Source organism: Hemitrygon akajei, chromosome 17 (genome assembly GCF_048418815.1).
Source record: "Hemitrygon akajei chromosome 17, sHemAka1.3, whole genome shotgun sequence".
In the NCBI taxonomy this organism is placed as follows: Eukaryota; Metazoa; Chordata; class Chondrichthyes; order Myliobatiformes; family Dasyatidae; genus Hemitrygon; species Hemitrygon akajei.
In genome coordinates this window covers 56,388,469-56,408,357 of record NC_133140.1, presented here as the reverse complement: position 1 = coordinate 56,408,357, position 19,889 = coordinate 56,388,469, and the positions used below count along the sequence as shown (strand labels likewise).

At 40.3% G+C, this 19,889-nt stretch overlaps 1 protein-coding gene across 4 annotated transcripts in view; it reads right to left on the bottom strand.

Moving 5' to 3' along the window:
* znf469 (zinc finger protein 469) overlaps positions 1 to 18,637 on the bottom strand; it is a 465,067-nt gene extending 446,430 nt beyond the window's left edge. For all 4 annotated transcript variants that reach the window (XM_073070180.1, XM_073070183.1, XM_073070187.1 and 1 more), the window contains exon 1: positions 18,370 to 18,637. The gene's annotated coding sequence lies outside the window, so the exon portion shown is untranslated. The remainder of the gene's footprint in view (positions 1 to 18,369) is intronic.
* Positions 18,638 to 19,889: the final 1,252 nt, after the last annotated feature.

Here is a 19,889-nt window from a genome sequence, read left to right as displayed (position 1 = left end):
ACGATCTGGAATTTCTGCACTGGCTAATTAGCCCATTTCTTTGCAAGGTGAAAGAACTGGGAGAGATCTTGCAAGAAATTATCGAAATTCAGAATGAAGAAGAGGCAAAAATGCTTTTCAAAAATCTCAGCTTTTAAGGTAGGTGGCTGCACTGTCATATGAAGTTTCCTGGCCTTTGAAGAACCAAACTGCTCTTCATTGGATTTCCATCCTCCTACCTTGTTGAAAGAGGCTTCAGTGTAGTGACCCATGTACTCACAAATAAACAGAAACTGCCTGGACATTGTTACACATGGGGACTTGAGGCTTTTGCTGTCACAACTTGAGCAGATAATTCAACTCTTGCTAAATACCATCAAGCTCAAGGATCTCATTCATATTAAAGCTGCTGTACAGTGCACAGGTACTGTGTAAGGTAGGTTTAAAGACAAATAAAAATTTAAAGCAGAATCATTTTTCTCATGTTAGCATATGGTAGACATGTTTTTACACTATGGAAAGAATATTGTGCCTAAGAGGGAAGTTGGTAGTTTAGAGGGATGTTGGCAAGTATGGAAGTACTTTGTGGGTGGGTTGGGGGGGGGGAGAATTGGTCTGAAAAAGGTTAGGAAACACTGATTTAGAGCAAATGGAAATACTTTTGTAAACTAATAATAAATATAGAAGAGACAAGTGTAAACAACATCATACAAAACTTTATGCTTGGGAATGAGAAAAGGACATTCATTACACCGGTAGGCAATTGGTTATCTTGCTCACTCCTCACAGGTGATTAGATGCTGAAATGCTCAAGAGTTATTTTAACCTTACAGAGCTTTAACTTTGGCACAACTAAAGCCTGAAGGAATAGCTAATGATGAGAGCAATCAAATAATTTGGCACAATGCTTTCATTTTAGGATGTTTATAGATTGGTCATCATGGGATTTCTTTGTGAGTGGGCTTAATACTGTTGAAAATGCACAAGTAATTTGGACAGCACCGGTTATATATACACACTAAGTAACATCACTGTCTTCTTCAACAGGCCTGGGCCAAAAGCTACAAAAGAGTTTTAATGGGAAATCCTGCCTGTTGTCAAGGGTACAATTCAACTCAATTGTATTAACTTAGGGCAGCAAATTGAAGACACAAAATGTAGCATGCAAAACCAGGCAAAGTATAATGACAAAACAAAACAACTGGTCACTGACACATTGGCAGAAAGGCAGTCACAGGAAAGGCTCCATAGTTACATCACAATGAATCATCATCATTACAAATACTTTAAAGCAAAATGTATGTTACAGACAAAGCAAGAATGATAGCAATGGTGTTTCCAAGACAAACATAGTGGTGAGCTGTTAGAATAAACACAGCAAGCAGTGAAAATTGCTGCATTGTAAGACATAAGAGCAGAATTAGGCCATTCAGCCCATCAGCTCCACCATTCCATCATGGTTGATCCTGGATCCCACTCAACCCCACACACCTCCATTCTTGCCATATGCTTTCCCTGACCAATCAGGAAACTTCCGCTTTAAATATATATGCACTGACTTAGCCCCCACCACAGTCCATGGCAGATTCGCTACTCTCTGACACACACAAAAAAACCTCTTCCCTGTCTCTGTACTAAAAGGTCACCCCTCAATTTTGAGGCTGTACCCTCTAGTTCTGGATATCCCATCACAGGAAACATCCTCTCTGCATCCACCCTATCCAGTCCTTTCAACATTCAGTAGGTGTCAATGAGATTCCCCAGCATTCTTCTAAATTCCAGTGAGTACAGGCCCAAAGCTGCCAAATGCTCCTCATATGTTAACCCCTTCATTCCCAGAATCATCCTTGTGAACCTCCTCTGGACTCTCTCCAATGACAGCACATCCTTTCTGAGATATGGGGCCCAAAACTGTTGACAATACTCCAAGTATGGCCTGACTGGTGTCTTTTAAAGCCTCAGCATTATCTTTTTGTTTTCCTATTCTTTTCCCCTTGAAATAAATGCCAACATTGTATTTGCTTCTATACCACAGACTCAACCTGAGAATTAACCTTCTGGGTGTCTTTCATAAGGACTCCTCTGTACCTCCGATGTTTGAATTTTCTCCCCATTTAGATACTAGTCTGCACTACTGTTCCTTTTACCAAAATGCAGTATCATACACTGTATTCCATCTGCCACATTTTTGCCCATCCTTCCAGTTTGTCTATGTCCTGCTGCAATCATATTACTTCCTCAGCATTACCTACCCCTCTACCTATCTTCAAATCATCTGCAATCATTGCCACAAAACCATCAATTCTATTATCAACTCAATGACAAACAATGTGAACAATAGATGTCCCAATAGTGACCCCTGTGGAACACCACTAGTCACTGGCAGCCAATCAGAAAAGGCCTCCTTTATTCCCACTCACTGCTTCCTAGTTGTCAGCCATTCCTCTATCCATGACAATCTTTCCTGTAATGCCATAGGACTTCATCATGTTCAGTAGCCTCATGTGTGGCACCTTATCATATGCCTTCTGAAAATCCAAGTAAATGACATCCACTGCCTCTCCTTTGTTTACCCTGCTTGTTACATCCTCAAACAACTCTGACAGATTTGTCAGGCAAGAATTCCCTAGATAGAAACCCAGAAACCATGCTGATTTTGATTTATTTTATCATTAGTCTCCAAGTACCCCAAAAATTCATCCTTCATAAGAGACTTCAATACTTTCCCAACCACTGAGGTTCAGCTAAATGGCCTATAATTTCCTTTCTTTTGCCTTCCTCCCTTCTTAAAGAGTGGAATGACATTTGCAATCTTCCAGGACCATGCTAGAATCAAGTGATTGTTGAAAAAACATGACCAATGGATCCATTATTTCTTCAGCAACCTCTCTCAGGACTCTGGGATGTAGTCCATCTGGTCCAGGTGACTTATCCACCTTAAGACCTTTCAGTTTGCCAAGCACTTCTTCCTTTGTAATAGCAACGACACTCACTCCTGCATCCTGACACTCATGGACCTCTGGCACACTGTTAGTGTCTTCCACAGTGAAGGCTGATGTAAAGTACCCATTAAGTTTATCTGCCATTTCTTTGTCCCCCATTACTGCTTCATCAGCAACATTTTCAGTGGTCCAATATCAACTCTTACCTCCTTTTTATTCTTTATATAACTGAAAAAACTTCTAGTATACTGCTTTATATTATTGGCTAGTTTGCCCTCATATTTCATCTATTTCCTTCTTAGAGCTTTTTTAGTTGCCTTTTGTTGGATTTTAAAAGCTTCCCAATCATTCAACTTTCCTTTTACTTTTACTACCTTATATGCCCTTTCCTTAACTTTTATGAAGTCCTTTACTTCCCTTGTCAGCCATGGTTGCCTACCACTGCAATTTGAGAACAACTTCTTCCATAGGACATACCTATCCTGCACTTTGTGAACTACTCCCAGAAACTTCAGCCAACTTTGCTCTGCTGTCCTTGCCAGTATCACCCTCCAATCCACCTGGGCAAGCTCCCCTCTCTCTCCTCTCTCTTGCGATACTGATAAATATGACTTGTGCTTCTTCCTCTCAAAATAGAGTATGAATTCAATCATATTATGATCACTGCCTCCTAAGGGCTCCTTTATATTAAGCTCCTTAATAAGATCTGGGTTATTACACAATATAAGGTATCTATATAATTATATCTATATACTTAATATAAGATAGCCTTTCCCTGAGTAGGCTCAACCACAAGCTGCTCTAAAAAGCCATCTCATAGGCATTCAACAAATTCTCTCTCTTGTGATCTAGGAACAACCTGATTTTCCCAATCCCCTTGCATATTGAAGACCCCATTACAATTGTGTCATTACCCTTACCATGTGCCTTTTCCAGCTCTCTTTGCAATCTCAGCCCCACATCTTAGCTACTATCTGGAGGCCTATATATGATTCTCATAATCATTTTTTTACCCTTGCAGTTTCTTAACTCCACTCACAAAGATTCAACATTCCCTGAACCTATGTGACCTCTTTCCAAAGATGTAATTCCATCTCTTACCAACAGAGCCACACCACCGTCTATGCCTCCCTGCCAGTCATTTTGATATAAAGTATATCCTTTGATGTTAAGCTTCCAATTATGACCTTCTTTCAGCCATGACTCAGTGATGCCCACAAAGTCGTATCGACCAATCTGTAATTGTGCCATGAGTTCGTCCACCTTATTCCAAATGCTGTTCTGGAAAAAGACCTTTACACCAAGAGGTTCAACAAGATTAAGCAGCAACATGGTCATACACAAGTATTCTGGTGAGCTAGGTCAAATGTATGCAACACTCGCTTCACCTAGCAGCTTAATGGAGGGGGTGATAACCCCCTGCCCAGCCAAACTTAAAAAAGTCTTGTTTGGGTAGATGCTGCATGATATGTCCCTGTTACAAATCAGTACCCCAAAATAACAAACAGTGCACAACATGTGATTAACCGATTAAGCTTTATAACTCTTACTTTGATGATATGGATAGTAGAGAAGCAAAATAGAAAATGAGCCCAAATCTTATTAAACAGTCTGTGCACACAAAGTTGGAGCTCATGCCGTTCAGTAGTTCTTCTTCCACCATCAATTTCCTCCGAGCGTTGCCGACCTTCGGACCCCCGCTCCAAGTCCACCCCATCCGGCGGTCTACCAAATTTCTCCATTCGCATCTTCTCTCTCTCTCCCATTCTCAAAAGCCCACGAAAACAATTGCTTCCAGAATCACAAGACCGGCCAACAAAATCCTGATTGGCAACATGCAGCAACAGTCCTGTTATCTCCAGCCATAACCCAAACATTGCTGCTACAGAGAAACCATTACTTCAGCAGTGAACATTACAAAAAAATCCATTACATAGCTGTGATCCCTTACAGTGCATTACATGTATTTTTTGGTGACAGTCAAAAATTGTTGATTACATATCTAAGCCAACTTCTCTGGATTAGGATGATTTGAAGATACCCAAGGTTGATTAGAAAGAAGCATTCCACCTTAATAGGTCTGTCCATGATCTTGATGTAGTATGCGCCATCATTTTTCCTGGCTAACATCTGCTCACTAGAAAATAAAATGGACTCACTGAGACTGAGAATGAACACACAGAAAGTGATGAGAAACTGCTGCATTTTGGTTTTCACCGAAATGTGGCTAAACAAAACATGTCTGACACGGGATTTCAGCTCAACAGGATGACTGTCCCCACGCGGATACAAACTCCCTGTTGTCAGAGAAATTCAAAGTAGGTGCATTCTGTATATACATTAACAAAGACTGGTGCACAATCTCATTCTAGTTAGCAGGCACTGTTCTGGGGAAAATGAACAACTTGCAATTAAATGCATCCACACTACTTGCTTAGGGAGAACACTGTTATGTACATCATCACTGTCTACATCCCCCTCCCCCAAGCACAAATGCCAAAGACACACTGGAAGAGCATTACAGTATCATTAGCTCTCTACAAATCAAGCATCGGGTGGTCTCTTCATAATTGAAGGAGGCTTCAATCATGTTAACCTGCAGGACATTTTACCCAAATTGCACCAATATGTCACCATGATGACTAGGGGAAACAAACAAACTGGACCACATTTACACATGCAGAAGTGGTACATACAAAGCCGTTATCTTGGCCTCTCTGACCACCATCATTATCACTGTGTGCCGTGTCATACGACATGAGCAATAACCATGACTGTCCTTGGCAAATTTTTCTACAGAAGTGGTTTGTCATTGCTTTCTTCTGGCAATGTCTTTACAAAACTGGTGACCCCAGCCATTATCAATGCTCTTCAGATTTGTCTACCTGCCATCGGTGATTGCATAACCAGAACTTGTGTTATGCACCAGTTGCTCATACAACCACCCACCATCTGCTCCCATGGCTTGACGTGACCCTGATTGGTGGGGGCAGGTGCTACACATTCCCCAAGGGTGAACTGCAGGCTTGTCGAGGGAAGGAAAACCTTGCACATCTTTTGGTAGAGAAGCATCTCACCCCACCACCGATTCTGTCCACATCTCCTTTATGTTAATCCCAGCATACCAACTGCTGCTGAAAATGGAGAAACCAGTCAAGAGGTCCATCAGTGGCCTAACGAGGCAATCTCTCTACTTCAGGGATGTTTTGAATGGACTAACTGGAAGATGTTCAAGGAAACTACCACAAAGGAGAAGACACATCTCGAGGAAGATGCTTCATCCGTCACTTGCTGCACCTCTGCAGATGTGGAGACATCAGTACCTCAAGAAAGGTCAGCTCACAGCTGAACCAGAAACTGTGGCTGAATGCAAGGATGTACTCCAGCTCTCACAGCACCCAGAAAAAGCCTTTCTTACTTTCTTTTTAAATCTTTTTATTAATTTTCAAATACATAAGCACTGTAACAATAGTAGTACAGAGAGATTGGGATTATATTGTTGGTAAACAGTATATACACGAGTAAAAGCTATAGATAACACAAATGCACTAAGCCTCACAAACTCTTAATGTAATTAAACATGGTAAATAAAAAAAGAACGAAAACATATCAAAAAAAACCCAAATTAGAAAACAAAAAAAAACTAAACTAAACAAAGCTGGGCTATTATATTACATCAAATACAATCAATAACGTCAATAACTCTGCTCCTCTATCCATATATTTAAGGTTAATAAAAAGGATTTGGAAAAGGTCAAGTTACATCATATGGAAGTGTTGAATAAATGGTCTCCAAGTTTGTTCAAATTTAACCGAAGAGTCAAAAATGACACTTCTGATTTTTTCTAAATTTAAACAAGATATAGTTTGGGAAAACCACTGGAATGTAGTAGGAGGATTAATCTCTTTCCAATTCAATAAAATGGATCTTCTAGCTATTAATGTAACAAATGCAATCATCCGACGAGCTGAAGAGGATAAATAACTGTGTTCCACCATTGGTAAGCCAGAAATTGCAGTAATAGGATGAGGATTTAAATCAATACGCAAAACTGTTGGAAATAATATCAAAAATGTCTTTCCAATATCTCTCCAAAAAAGGGCAAGACCAGAACATATGAGTCAAAGTTACCTCAGGATGACAGGAGAAGCCTTATCTTAAGCACCAAATACGGGCGACACACAAAAAATTCAGGAACACCTGTCCAATAACAATCCCCGGCACATATAGCTGCACATCAAGGTCATTAGGAAAAACAGCACTGACTGTACCAGTGATGCCTCCCTGCACTCCACGACAGTCTAAACAATTTTTATGCATGCCATGAGGCGTACAATACGATGCCAGCCATGAAAGCTACTCCCTCCCAGGTGAGCAGCCAATGTTGTAACAGCAGCAGATGTGAGAGGAACTCTGCAGAGTTGCCAAGCCAGACAATATCCCAGGCCGACTACTCGAGGGGTGTGCTCACCAGCTCACTGACATCTTCAGCACTTCAATCATCCAGGCTACAGTCCCCACATGCCGACAGAAGCGCTCTATGACAGACACCATAACATCTGTCATGCTCCTGGCCCTGACACATTAGAAAACAAGGACACTAATGCCAGAACGCTGTTTCTGGATTTCAGTTCAGCATTTAACACTACTGTCCCACAAACCTTGATGAAATCCTAATCTAAATACGCCACTGTGCACTTCCTAACTAACAGATCTCAGATAGTCAGGATGCACAATTGCTCCTCCCTACCCATCATCCTCTACATTGGTGCCCTCCAGGGCTGTGCGCTGATCCCACTGTTGTACACTCTGCTCTAACATGACTGTGTGGCCATAGATCTGAGTCAGCACAATGTCAAGTTCACCTTGAAACACAGTGGTGCTCGTCAGCAACCATGATGAGATGGCCTGCAAAAAGGTGGTAGAGCCTGAGGCCTGGTGCCAGGCAAAGAATTTCTTCCTCGATGTCAACAGATAAAGGAAATAGTTATTGACTTCAGAGAACTTGCCACACTGACCCCCTCTTTACTGGTGCAGTAGTGGAAACTGAGCATTTTCAAAATCCTGGGAGTGCACATCGCACACAACCTCTCATGGTCCCAGAACACATCCCACCCAATCTTCTGCGGAGGCAGAAGAGAGCTTCACTATGCACATTCATATTCATGACTTTCTATAGATGCGCAGTAGAAAGCATCCTAACATGCTGTATTGCGGCACGGTATGGAAACTGCAACGGAGCAGACAAAATGGCTTTACAACGGATATCCAAAACTGCCCAACGAATCACTAGCACCAGCCTACCTGGAATCAAGGACAGATATACCCTGCCCATGGGCTGTTTGTCCCACTCCCATCAGGGAGGAAACTTCATAGCGTCCATGCCAGGATCACCAGACTCCCTAAAATTCCCTAAAAGTGGCATCACAGGTAGATAGGGTAGTAAAGAGAGCTTTTGGTATATTGGCCTTTATAAATCAAAGTATTGAGTATAAGAGTTGGAATGTTATGGTGAGGTTGTATAAGACATTGGTGAGGCCGAATTTGAAGTATTGTGTACAGTTTTGGTCACCGAATTTCAGGAAGGATATTAATAAGGTTGAAAGAGTGCAGAGAAGGTTTACAAGGATGTTGCCGGGACTTGAGAAACTGAGTTACAGAGAAACGTTGAATAGATTAGGACTTTATTCCCTGGAGCGTAGAAGAATGAGGGGAGACTTGATAGAGGTATATAAAATTATGATGGGTATAGATAGAGTGAATGCAAGCAGGCTTTTTCCACTAAGGCTAGGGGAGAAAAAAAGAGGACATGGGTTAAGGGTGAAGGGGGAAAAGTTTAAAGGGAATATTGGAGGGGGCTTCTTCACACAGAGAATGGTGGGAGTGTAGAATGAGCTGCCAGATGAAGTGGTAAATGCAGGCTCACTTTTAACATTTAAGAAAAACTTGGACAGGTACATGGATGAGAGGTGTATGGAGGGATATGGGCCAGGTGCAGGTCAGTGGGACTAGGCAGAAAAATGGTTCGACACAGCCAAGAAGGGACAAAAGGCCTGCTTCTGTGCTGTAATGTTCTATGGTTCTAACAACAGTTACTTTCCCCAAGCAGAAAAGCTAATCAACTCCTTCACCCAGTGACCCATCCTGCCGCACCCCCCCACCACCACTACTTTATCAGTTTCTGTTGTTCACCTTATCTACAGACACTCCTGTACATAGCATCACTTTATGTACAAATAATCAACATATGTAAACTCTCTTACATATTTATATTTATTGTGTTTTCTGCATGCAGCATCATGCAGAGTAACAATTACTTCGTTCTCTTTTTCACTTCTGTACTGGAAATGACATTACACAAGCTTGAATAAGGTTTCTTTTAGAGTTACAAAACCTATTTTTTGCAATTGACAAGGTGCAAATCTGATCAGCAGTATGCCTCAACATGTTTTCTAAGCCCTCGAAAGGCAGGCAAACCAGCAAAAGAAACCAGGATATCACGAAGTGCAGGTGAAAGATGAAGAGAGTCCAGTCATTCTGGTGGTCCACAAGTCGGACAAGAGTTGCAATCTCTGTGGCAACTACAAAGTGACCTTCAACAAAGAGCCAAGAGTCAAAAAGAAACTTTATGACTACATCCCAAGACTTGTGATGGAGAGTTAGCAGGAGCAAAATCTTCAATGCAGTTGCTGTCACTATTATATGATCAAATCAATTTAGATATGGGAGATCAAATGCTATTACCTCAGTGAATAATCAAGAAGCTTCCATGTATACCTGAAATGATTAAGTGGGGAGAAACTTTCCGATTCTTTTTCTTGCCACGATGAGCAAGATATTCACCAACCTTTGATGAAAATGTCATCGATGAAAGGAAGAAAACAGGAAGGGTTTTAAACAGCTCTATAAAGGTGATTTTCTCCACAGGAGAACATGGGACAAAAGATGGATGCTGGTATACTTTGTCTATCAAGCAGTTCCAAATGTCTGAAGGCCAGAAAGCATTATTGATCTGGATTCCTTGGGGATTTTACTATTCGGTTATTTTCATACTTGTCAACCACATTATCATCACTGGCTGTAACAAAATGATAAACTGTGTTATTGCAGTGAAAAGCCACAAGAGACAAATGACAAGCACAAAAGTTGCCTCAGTAATAAATCATTCTTGGGTAACCATAACAGCAAAAGTTAAAAATCTATATGTCACATTTCAAGCAATATCACGGAGCCATTCAGTGCTCATGGAGGTCACCAGTGACCAATTGCATGCAGCACCCATATGCAGATGAAGAATAAACACATTACAGTCGGCCCTCCTTATCCACGAGGGATTGGTTCCGGGACCTCCCATAGATACCAAAAAACGTGGATGCTCAAGTCCCTTATATAAAATGGCGTAGTATTTGCATATAACCTACGCACATTCTGCCGTCTACTTTAAATCATCTCTAGATTACAAAACTTATTCAGATTCAGTTTATTGTCATTTAAAAACCACAAATGCAATGCAATTAAAAAATGAGACAACATTCCTCCAGAATGATATCAACAAAGCACACGACAAAATAGACTACACCAGAAAATCCACATAACGTTTGGCAATCCCCAATCCAGAGTCCGGAGAGGCTGCTGCATATTAATATCGTGCTACCATCTTAGCACATTCCCCGGAAAGGAGCTCCAAACTCAACAGACAAAACAAGACTAAAAACTAAAGATACAAAACCTGCACAAAACCACATAGTTACAACAGTGCAAACAATACCATAATTTGATTAAAAAAAACAGACCATGGGCACTGTAAAAATAGTCCAAAGATGTTAAAAGACTATAAGTTCGAAAGAAACCACCACACAGTTTCCACAAGTCCTCAGGGTCTCGACAGACTCGTCATCCCACGCTGGCGGCAGAAGGGAATACCCCCACTACGGACTTCCATGGCGCTGCCAGACTCAGCCTCGCAGACGCAGCACACAATGAAAGCGACCTGACAATCAAGAAGCAGCGGACTCCGAGTCCGTCAAACCTCCAAGCCTCCGACCAGCCCCTCCAGCACAGCTTCTCCAAGCACCATCCTCTGCCGAGCGTATTAAGACATCCCCACCAGCGACCACCAGCAACGCGACCCCAAAGACTGGGGACCTGTTCTTCTCAGCAGAGACCCAGACCTCACAGCAGCAACGAAGAGGGCCTTCCTGGAGATTTCCAGATGTTCCTCCGTGCTCCATGCTCCCACGTCCGTTTTTCATTAGATTAGGATTGCGCACGGCATCCCGCTTAACAAATGACATATCAGCTCCAGATATAATACAATCCTAATGCAATGGAAATGCTATGTAAATAGTTGTTACACTGTCTTGTTTAGGGAATATTGACAAAAAAACTGTACGTTCCTCTCGCTCACAACACAAGCAACAAACGAACAAGACTCGAGGTGAACAATGATCAAACAATGAGTAAAACTTGAAATACCTGTACAGTCGATGTTACACTGTCTTGTTTAGGGAATAAGGACGCTTTGGAGGAGGCTCAATAATACGGAAGTCAGGAACTGTGGAGGTTGAGGGCTGAGGATCTTCAAGCATTGAACGTCGAGACTTCAGAATTGCAGATGCTTTAGTTAGAAACATTGTCATAGGAAGCTGTCTCTTCTTTTCCTTTGCATCATCAAACAAATCTTGCAAGGTAGCCTTTCTCTTCTATGAGTTTCTTGAGCTCCTCTGGGAACGCTGCTGCGGCCTCGGCTTTAGCCGATGCCAATTCTCCCGTGATCTTTACGTTCCTGAGGATGTTCTTGAGATCTAATATTTCTACTTCCTCAGCAAAAGATAGCACTTCACGCTCCCGCTTAACCTTTGGGGAATTGCTCTGACCACGTAATTACTTTTTAGGAGCCAATTTTTCAGAGGAACAAAGTAGCGAACGAACGAGACACGAGCCGAACAATAATTGAACAACAAGTGCTGGAAGAGCACTTCCAGGTTTTCTCGATTCGCGGTTGGTTGAATTTGCGCATGTGTAACTTGCGGATAAGGAGGGCCAACTGTACACACAAACAGAAAGAAAAAGGCACTGGGCCTTTGGGGTTGTTTGGTTCTATAATCTTCTATTAACTTCATCTGGCACTACCTTCCTGCCAGACCACACTGGAAGATTTGCAAGCATCTTACAAAAAAGTCAACCATCCCCAACATTGCAGAAATGAGGAGACAAAAGGGTCATCTTACACTTTGGTATAATTACAGCAGACAATGTCAGGCTTTAGAGTAAATGTCGCAGCAGGTACCATCCCCAAAGTTTCTGAATAAAGAGGCAAAAGTGGAAGGAAGATAATTTTATTTTTGCAGTGGCCTCTAATAACATTGCGCTTAAAGCTCTGGGAATTTCATCTAGACAAAGACAATATTGATTGTACAAACATCCCATGATTGGCAGAAACAAATCACATTTAGGTAAAGTGATATAATTCAACCCTGTCACAGATGACATTCTATGAACCAGGGATTTGTCAAGAGAAATACTGTATAATTTTTATTCCAGGACCATTCCTAGACCAGCTACATTCCCAGTATGCGTATGGGGAATATGAAGGTAACAGCCTGTGCTTTAATATACAGCATGGATTGGACCAAGATATTTAAAAAACAATCAATGTCTGTCCAATGTCAGAATTCCGAAGGTTCCAAGGCCACTAGACCAGAAGCAGAAGTGGCTTGCTAGCTAGCCATTTCAAAGACTACTGTGTGAAAACATTTTTTGGTACTAATGGAAAATTACTCCTGGTAATTAGAAAGACGTGCTGTATCTTGTACTACCACCAAAAGATAAATTGTGGACAATCTTTGCATTGACATTAAAGGAACTAGGGCATGATGGCAAGCTGCAATTCATTTGGCCCATTTTACAAGACAAGATACATCTTGGTGCCACCTTGCCACAAGGGTAGAAACAGGATGATGTGGCAGATAAATTTGTGGCTGAGAAGCTGGTGCAGGGGGCAGGGTTTTGGGTTCTTGACATTGGGATCTCTTCTGGGGGAGGTATGACCTGTACCAAAGGGATGGGTTGCACCTGAACCTGAGGGGGACCAATATTCTTGCAGGCAGATTTGTTAGAGCTGTTGGGGAGGGTTTAAACTAATCAGGCAGGGGGGTGGGAACCGAAATGAAGGGACTCAGGATAGGACGGCTGGAAAAAAGCAAAGATAGCATGCAGTCAGACTGTCAGGAAGAGCAGATGATAGGACAAAATTGCAGCCAGCACAGTGAGAATCAGTGCATTAGAGGTGCAAAAATCAAAAAGGGTAGCAAATACAGCACTCAAAGTGTAATATCTCAATGCAGGGAGTATAAGAAGTATAAGAAATAAAGTGAAAACACAAGGAAATCTGCAGATGCTGGAAATTCAAGCAACACACACAAAATGCTGGTGGTCCTGACAAAGGGCCTTGGCCCGAAACGTCGACATTGCTTCTTCCTATAGATACTGCCTGGCCTGCTGCATTCCACCAGCATTTTGTGTGTGTTGTAAGAAATAAAGTGGATGATCTTGTTGCACTATTACAGATTGCCAGGTATGATGTTGTGGCCATCACTGAATCGTGCCTGAAGGATGGTTGTAGTTGGGAGCTGAATGACCAAGGTTACACATTGTATCGGAGGGATAGAAAGGTAGGCAGAGGGGGTGGCATGGCTCTGCTGGTAAACAAAGGCATCAAAATCAGTAGAATGATGTGACACAGGATCAGAAGATGTTGAATCCTTATGGGTTGAGTTAAGAAATTGCAAGGGTAAAAGGACCTTGATGCCAGTTATATACAGGTGTCCCAACAGTAGCTGGGATGTGGCCCACAGGTTACAACAGAAAATAGGAAAGGCATGTCAAAAGGACAATGTTATGATAGTCATGGAAGATTTTAACATGCAGGCCAATTAGGAAAATCAGGTTGGTAAGGAATGTCAAGAGAGTTTGTTGAATGCCTACGAGATGGTTTTTTTAGAACAGTTTGTCATTGAGCCTACTAGTGATCAGCTGTACTGGATTGGATGTTATGTAATGAACCAGAGGCGATAAAGGAGCTTAGTGTAAAAGAGCCCATAGGAACCAGTGATCACAATATGATTGAGTTCAACTTGAAATTTGATAGGGAGAAAGTAAAATCTGACATAGCAGTATTTCAATGGAGAAAAGGAAATTACAGTGGTATGAGAGAGGAGTTGGCCAAAGTAAATGAAGAAATACTCAAATGGTAAAATAGTACAACCGTGGCTGTTAAAGGAAGTCAAAGCTAATGTAAAAACAAAAGCAAGGGCATACAACAATGCAAAAATTAGCAGGAAGATAAGAGGATTGGGAAGCTTTTAAAAACCTACAGAGAGCAACTAAAAATCATTAGAAGGGAAAAGATGAAATATGAAAGCAAGCTAGCATACAATATCAAAGTGGATAGTAAAAGCTTTTTCAAGTCTGAAAAAAATAGAGAGACAAGAGTGGCTATAGGACTGCTAAAAAATGAGGCCAGAGAAATAATAATGGGAGACAAGGAGATGGCAGATAAAGTTAATGAATATTTTGCATCATTCTTCACTGTGGAAGATACTAGTACTGTGCCAGATGATGAAGGGAATGAGGGAAGAGCAATGAGTGCAGTTACTATTACAAGGGATAAGGTACTCAAAAAGCTGAAAGAACTAAGGGTAAATAAGTCACCTGGACCAGATGAAATGCACCTTAGGGCTCCAAAAGAGGTAGCAGTAGAGACTGTGGAGGCATTAGTAATGATCAGAGGACTGAAAAACTGCAAATGCCACTTCACACTTTAAGAAAGGAGGAAGACAGCAAAAAGGAAATTTTAGACCAGTTAGCCTGACCTCGGTGGTTAGGAAGATGTTGGAGTCAATTGTTAAGGATGAGGTGATGGAGTACTTGGTGACACAGGAAAAGATAGGACAAAGTCTGCACAGTTTCCATAAGGAAAAATCTTGCCTGACAAACTTGTTGCAATTCTTTGAGGAGATTACACATAGGATAGATAGAGGATGCAGTGGATGTGTATATTTGGACTTCCATAAGGCCTTTGACAAGGTGCCATGCATGAGGCTGCTTACCAAGTTAAGAGCCCATGGTATTACAGGAAAGTTACTAACATGGTTAGAGCATTGGTTGATTGATATGATGCAGCGAGTGGGAATAAAATGATCCTTGTCTGGGTAGCTGCCAGTGACTAGTGATGCTCTGCAGGGGTCGGTGTTGGGACCGCTTCTTCTTATGCTGTATATCAATGATTTAAATGATAGAATAGATGGTTTTGTTGCCAAGTTTGCAGATGATATTAAGATTGGTGGAGGGGCAGGCAATGTTGAGGAAACAGGTAGGCTGCAGACGGACTTAGACAGATTAAGAGAATGTGCAAGAAAGTGGCAAATGAAATACAATGTTGGAAAATGCATGATCATGCACTTTGGCAGTGGAAATAAATGTACAAACTATTTATAAACGGGAGGAAAATCCAAAAATCCGAGATGCAAAGGGACTTGGGAGTCTTTGTGATAACACCCTAAAGGTTAACTTGCAGGTTGAGTCAGTGGTGAGGAAGACAAATGCAATGTTAGCATTCATTTCAAGAGATCTAAAATACAAAAGCAGGGATGTGATGCAGAGGCTTCATAAGGGACTGGTGAGGCCTCACCTTGAGTATCGTGAACAATTTCAGGTTGCTTATCTAAGAAAAGATGTGCTGGCATTGGAGAGGGTCCAGAGGCAGTTCACAAGGATGATTCCGGGAATGAAAGGGCTATCATACGAGGAACATTTGATGGCTCTGGGGCTGATGTTGCTGGAATTTAGAAGGATGAGGTGGGATCTCACTGAAACCTTCTGAATGTTGAAAGGCCTAGACAGAGTGGAAAGGATGTTTCCCATGGTGGGAGAGTCTAGGACAAGAGGGCATAGCCTCAGGTGCCCTTTCAAAACAGAGATGTGGAGAAATTTCTTTAGCCAGAGGGTGGTGAATTTGTGGAATTTGTTACCACAGGCTTCAATGGAGGCCAGGTTATTGGATGTTTTTAAGGCAGAGATAGAAAGGTTCTTGATTGGACATAGCATTAAAAGTTACAGGGAGAATGCTAGGGTATGGGATTGAGGAGGGGGAAAAGAATCAGCCATGATTGAATGGCAGAGCAGACTCAATGAGCCAAATGGCCTAATTCTGCTCCTGTGCCTTATGGTCTAAGAAGGACAGCAGAACACAGAACAAATTGTCTATACATAGAAGAAAGTTAATTAAGAGAAGACACTACATGCCTATAAAGCAGAGTAGCAACTTTCATACTAGTATATAGCATGCCCAATAACATGATATTTGATTATTGATAACCCTCTGGCTGAGATGGTCAAGAACAATAGTTGCTTTGCAAGGCTAGGGTTTGGTGAAGGCAAAATATGTGTACAGAGTGAAGAAATGTATCAAACAAAATCTTATATCAAGTAAAGAAATCAAGATAGGATGCAAAGTTCAAATCTTTGGCCTTTCAGAACAGTCCAGGGATCCAGTCATCCAAGCAAGGGGAAGAAGTACTTAAAGAGGTACAGAAGTCAAGAATAACTACTTGTGCACAAGTCCAATAATGTATAAACTAATGATGAAGGGATATGTGCAGAAGAAAACAATAAGGAGACAAAGGAACTATTAGTGATGCTGTAACTGACAGCCTGATGAGAATGTTCATCCATCATTGAGAGAAGACACAAAAGCCAAAGCAAAACCACTGACAACATCCAAAGAGTCAACAGACTGGTGAAGCAACTGTTTATTTATTTTTCTTTATATTTCCAACAAAAGGTTTGATGGGCGAAAAGGGGCAAGATACAGTGTGTGTAAATATTGTGAAGTCAATGTTATGTAAACTACACCAACTGGAACCAACAGATGGAGATGGATGGAAACATTGAATAAGTTACCACATTTTTGTTTATATTCACAAGCTTCTTATCTTTTTCCTACAGCAAATCTTACAATGGTTTCGCCAGTAACCAAAATTAACAACCAGCTCTCTATTAAAATCAAAAGTAAATTTACAACATCTTACTTTACCTTCCACTCATTCTATCAGCATGCATCTTTGATGTGGTTTTGCACCAATTAAGTCTGGCAGTATCTCAAGATTATAACTCATCAACCTCCAATATTTTATATGTAGACCCTTTCTAGGACAAGGATCCCAAAATGATTTTTAGACACCTATTAACTCAATATTACCCTGCTCCCCATTCACTAAATTTCTGTCCAAAATAAAGCAATAGCAATACTTACTTATTGCCTTATTTTGCCAAGGTGAGCATTTGTCATCTGAACAAATCAATATGCATTATAAACAATATTCAGATATGTCAAAAAATAAAAAGATCAACATTAAATATAACAATTGGTGCATTTTTGCTTTAAGACATTATGAACAGCAATAAAATATTTTAGCACACTAAATGTATTTAAAAGATTGACATTAACAATTCTTCCATTCTAAATTGTTAACCTTATTAAATTACAGCAGACTTTCATTTCAAGTGAAGAACATTCCCAGCCAGGGCTGAAAAAGTTTAGCACTAATTCAGCTTTCAACTGAGCAAAATGCATCTGAATTCCTCTTTCATTTGATCGCAAATCACCATAAGTTTTTATCAAAGATTATCCAATATTCCGGAAGATGGATCATGCCAAAATTTACTGCAGTATCACAAAAAATAAACACAATAATCAATAACTGAAGGTAATCTTAGCTCACAGAACTACAGTCATTTATCAAAGTAGAAAATGAGCAGACTGTCAGCAACTGTGTAAAGCAAGCCTTCCATCAATTCATCTTGTAAATTTCAATATATTCTCCAGTTAGTTTTGCCAAAATATATTTTTGCCAAAAGACAGTTTCATTACAGGCCAATAAAAATTTCTAAAAGATGTTATTTTTTCCCCCCACATCTTATATAACAGCCTAAGATTAAAAATACTGTACGATGAATAGTTATGAAAACTTTAAGTACTACAGCAAAGAGCAGAATTGCAATAATTTAATTGAAGGAATTTACTGCTTAGTTTCCTACTACCAACATTGTTATAAAATCATGCAGGCGCCCAGTCTAAACTGCTCTGCTGATGGTTTATGAACGGTACCTAGGACTCACTCTCCCTCATCTTCAAATGCATTTTCACGTGTGTTTTTATTGTACACATATGTTACTGTACAACATCCCCCAGTAATGAATTACAGACTTTACTCAATTCATTTAGTCTTAAAATAACCACAATGCAATGATGATAGTGAAAATCCGTTTAAAACTTGTTAGCTTAGTTAAAAACCCCATACTAAAATGCCCGAGAGCGGACCTGACACATTTCGAACATTCCATTCCACAGCAAATTGACAAGGTATTTCTTAAAGATTCCCTCACCTTGCGTCTTCTGTCACTTTAAACATACTGCTGACCTGCCAGCCTCACTTCACTTCTTGCAAATCTTTGCACGGTTTCTCAGTCCTGTTAGATTCGTTAGAATCCAGTAATGCGCCAGAGAAAAATAGTGCCGTGGAAAAGCAGTTCAGACATTCCTGTCAGAGATTTGTTTTTCATTAACAAAACTGGAAGGCTAGTCAGTCCTAACAAAGTGTCCCAGTAACTCAAACCTGGGTTTTAGTGAAGACGTTATCGAAACCGGGTGATATATTATGCGAAAGAAGCATGAGAGACCTGGGTCTCGTCTGCTGATGACATCACCTCATTACCATCTCACTGACAACACTGAATGCTTTTGACGGGTACAATAGATGGGTTTCGAAACATTGGAGATCAAACAAAGTTAGACAATTTCATGCGGTTTAACTTTGTACACAATAAGGCAAAACAAGTAAATGCTCATGAAATGATTTAAACACGAAATTTAAAGAATACTTCAAGCCTTTGAGTTCTTACTGATGAATCATCAGCTGTTTAATCCAGCCTTTCAATTACTGACTTAACTGCTGACATGGTCCACCAAAAATATGAGATTTATAATTGTTTATGCTTTATAGTTTTGTAAAATGTGTCTCAAAACTTACAAAGTTCCTTTGAAATTCTATACCTTTAGTACGCTGTATTCTATTTCAAATACAGTATTTAACAATGAAAATCTTTGTTTAGACTTTCACCTTGCTTTCTTGAGGGTTATTTTCATAAACAATGTAAATAAATAGATTTGGTACAGAATCTTTATTACAATTGAGGTTTAACTAATGTTCAAACCATTGAAATGTCATAGACACATATAATGTGAATTATACAATGTTTGCATGGGTGAAGAGAAAATTGATCAATTCAAATATACAGCATTTCGTTTCTAATTTTCCACCCGTCTACAGTTATATTATAACCTATATTCCATACCAACATCTCAATGAAGAGCAATACTTTTGTCAGATATTCCAAATAAATATCTTGTTCATTTTCCCAAGGTTTGATTGGTATTTCAATTTTTGATCTCAAAGATTCAAAGCCATGCAGTGATTGAACAAATAATGCAAGTTTAGCTATAATGGTTGCAAAAAAACAAAAAAAAACCGCAAATGTTTATTTTAAGACTTTTATTTAGTTCCAATATTTTGTTTATTCTTGATAAGTTTTAAAATGTTTGCATTTCTACATGTCCACCCACAGCAGTTGCCCATCCTTAATTGTTCTTACAGGACAAAGCCACCTTCAGTATTAGTACATTTATGGTGAAAATGGTGTTGCTGGGGGGTTTCCAGGATTTACACCCAATAGTAGTGAAGGAAAATCAATATATATTTCCTAATAAGAATGTGTTATTTAAGGGGGAACCCAAAGGACATGTTGCTTCTGTGAATTAGCTACCCTTATCCTTCTTGGTATGTAGGTTATGGACTTCAGACGTACTATTGGAGTAGGCTAGCACAAGCAGATATAGTAGACTGTAG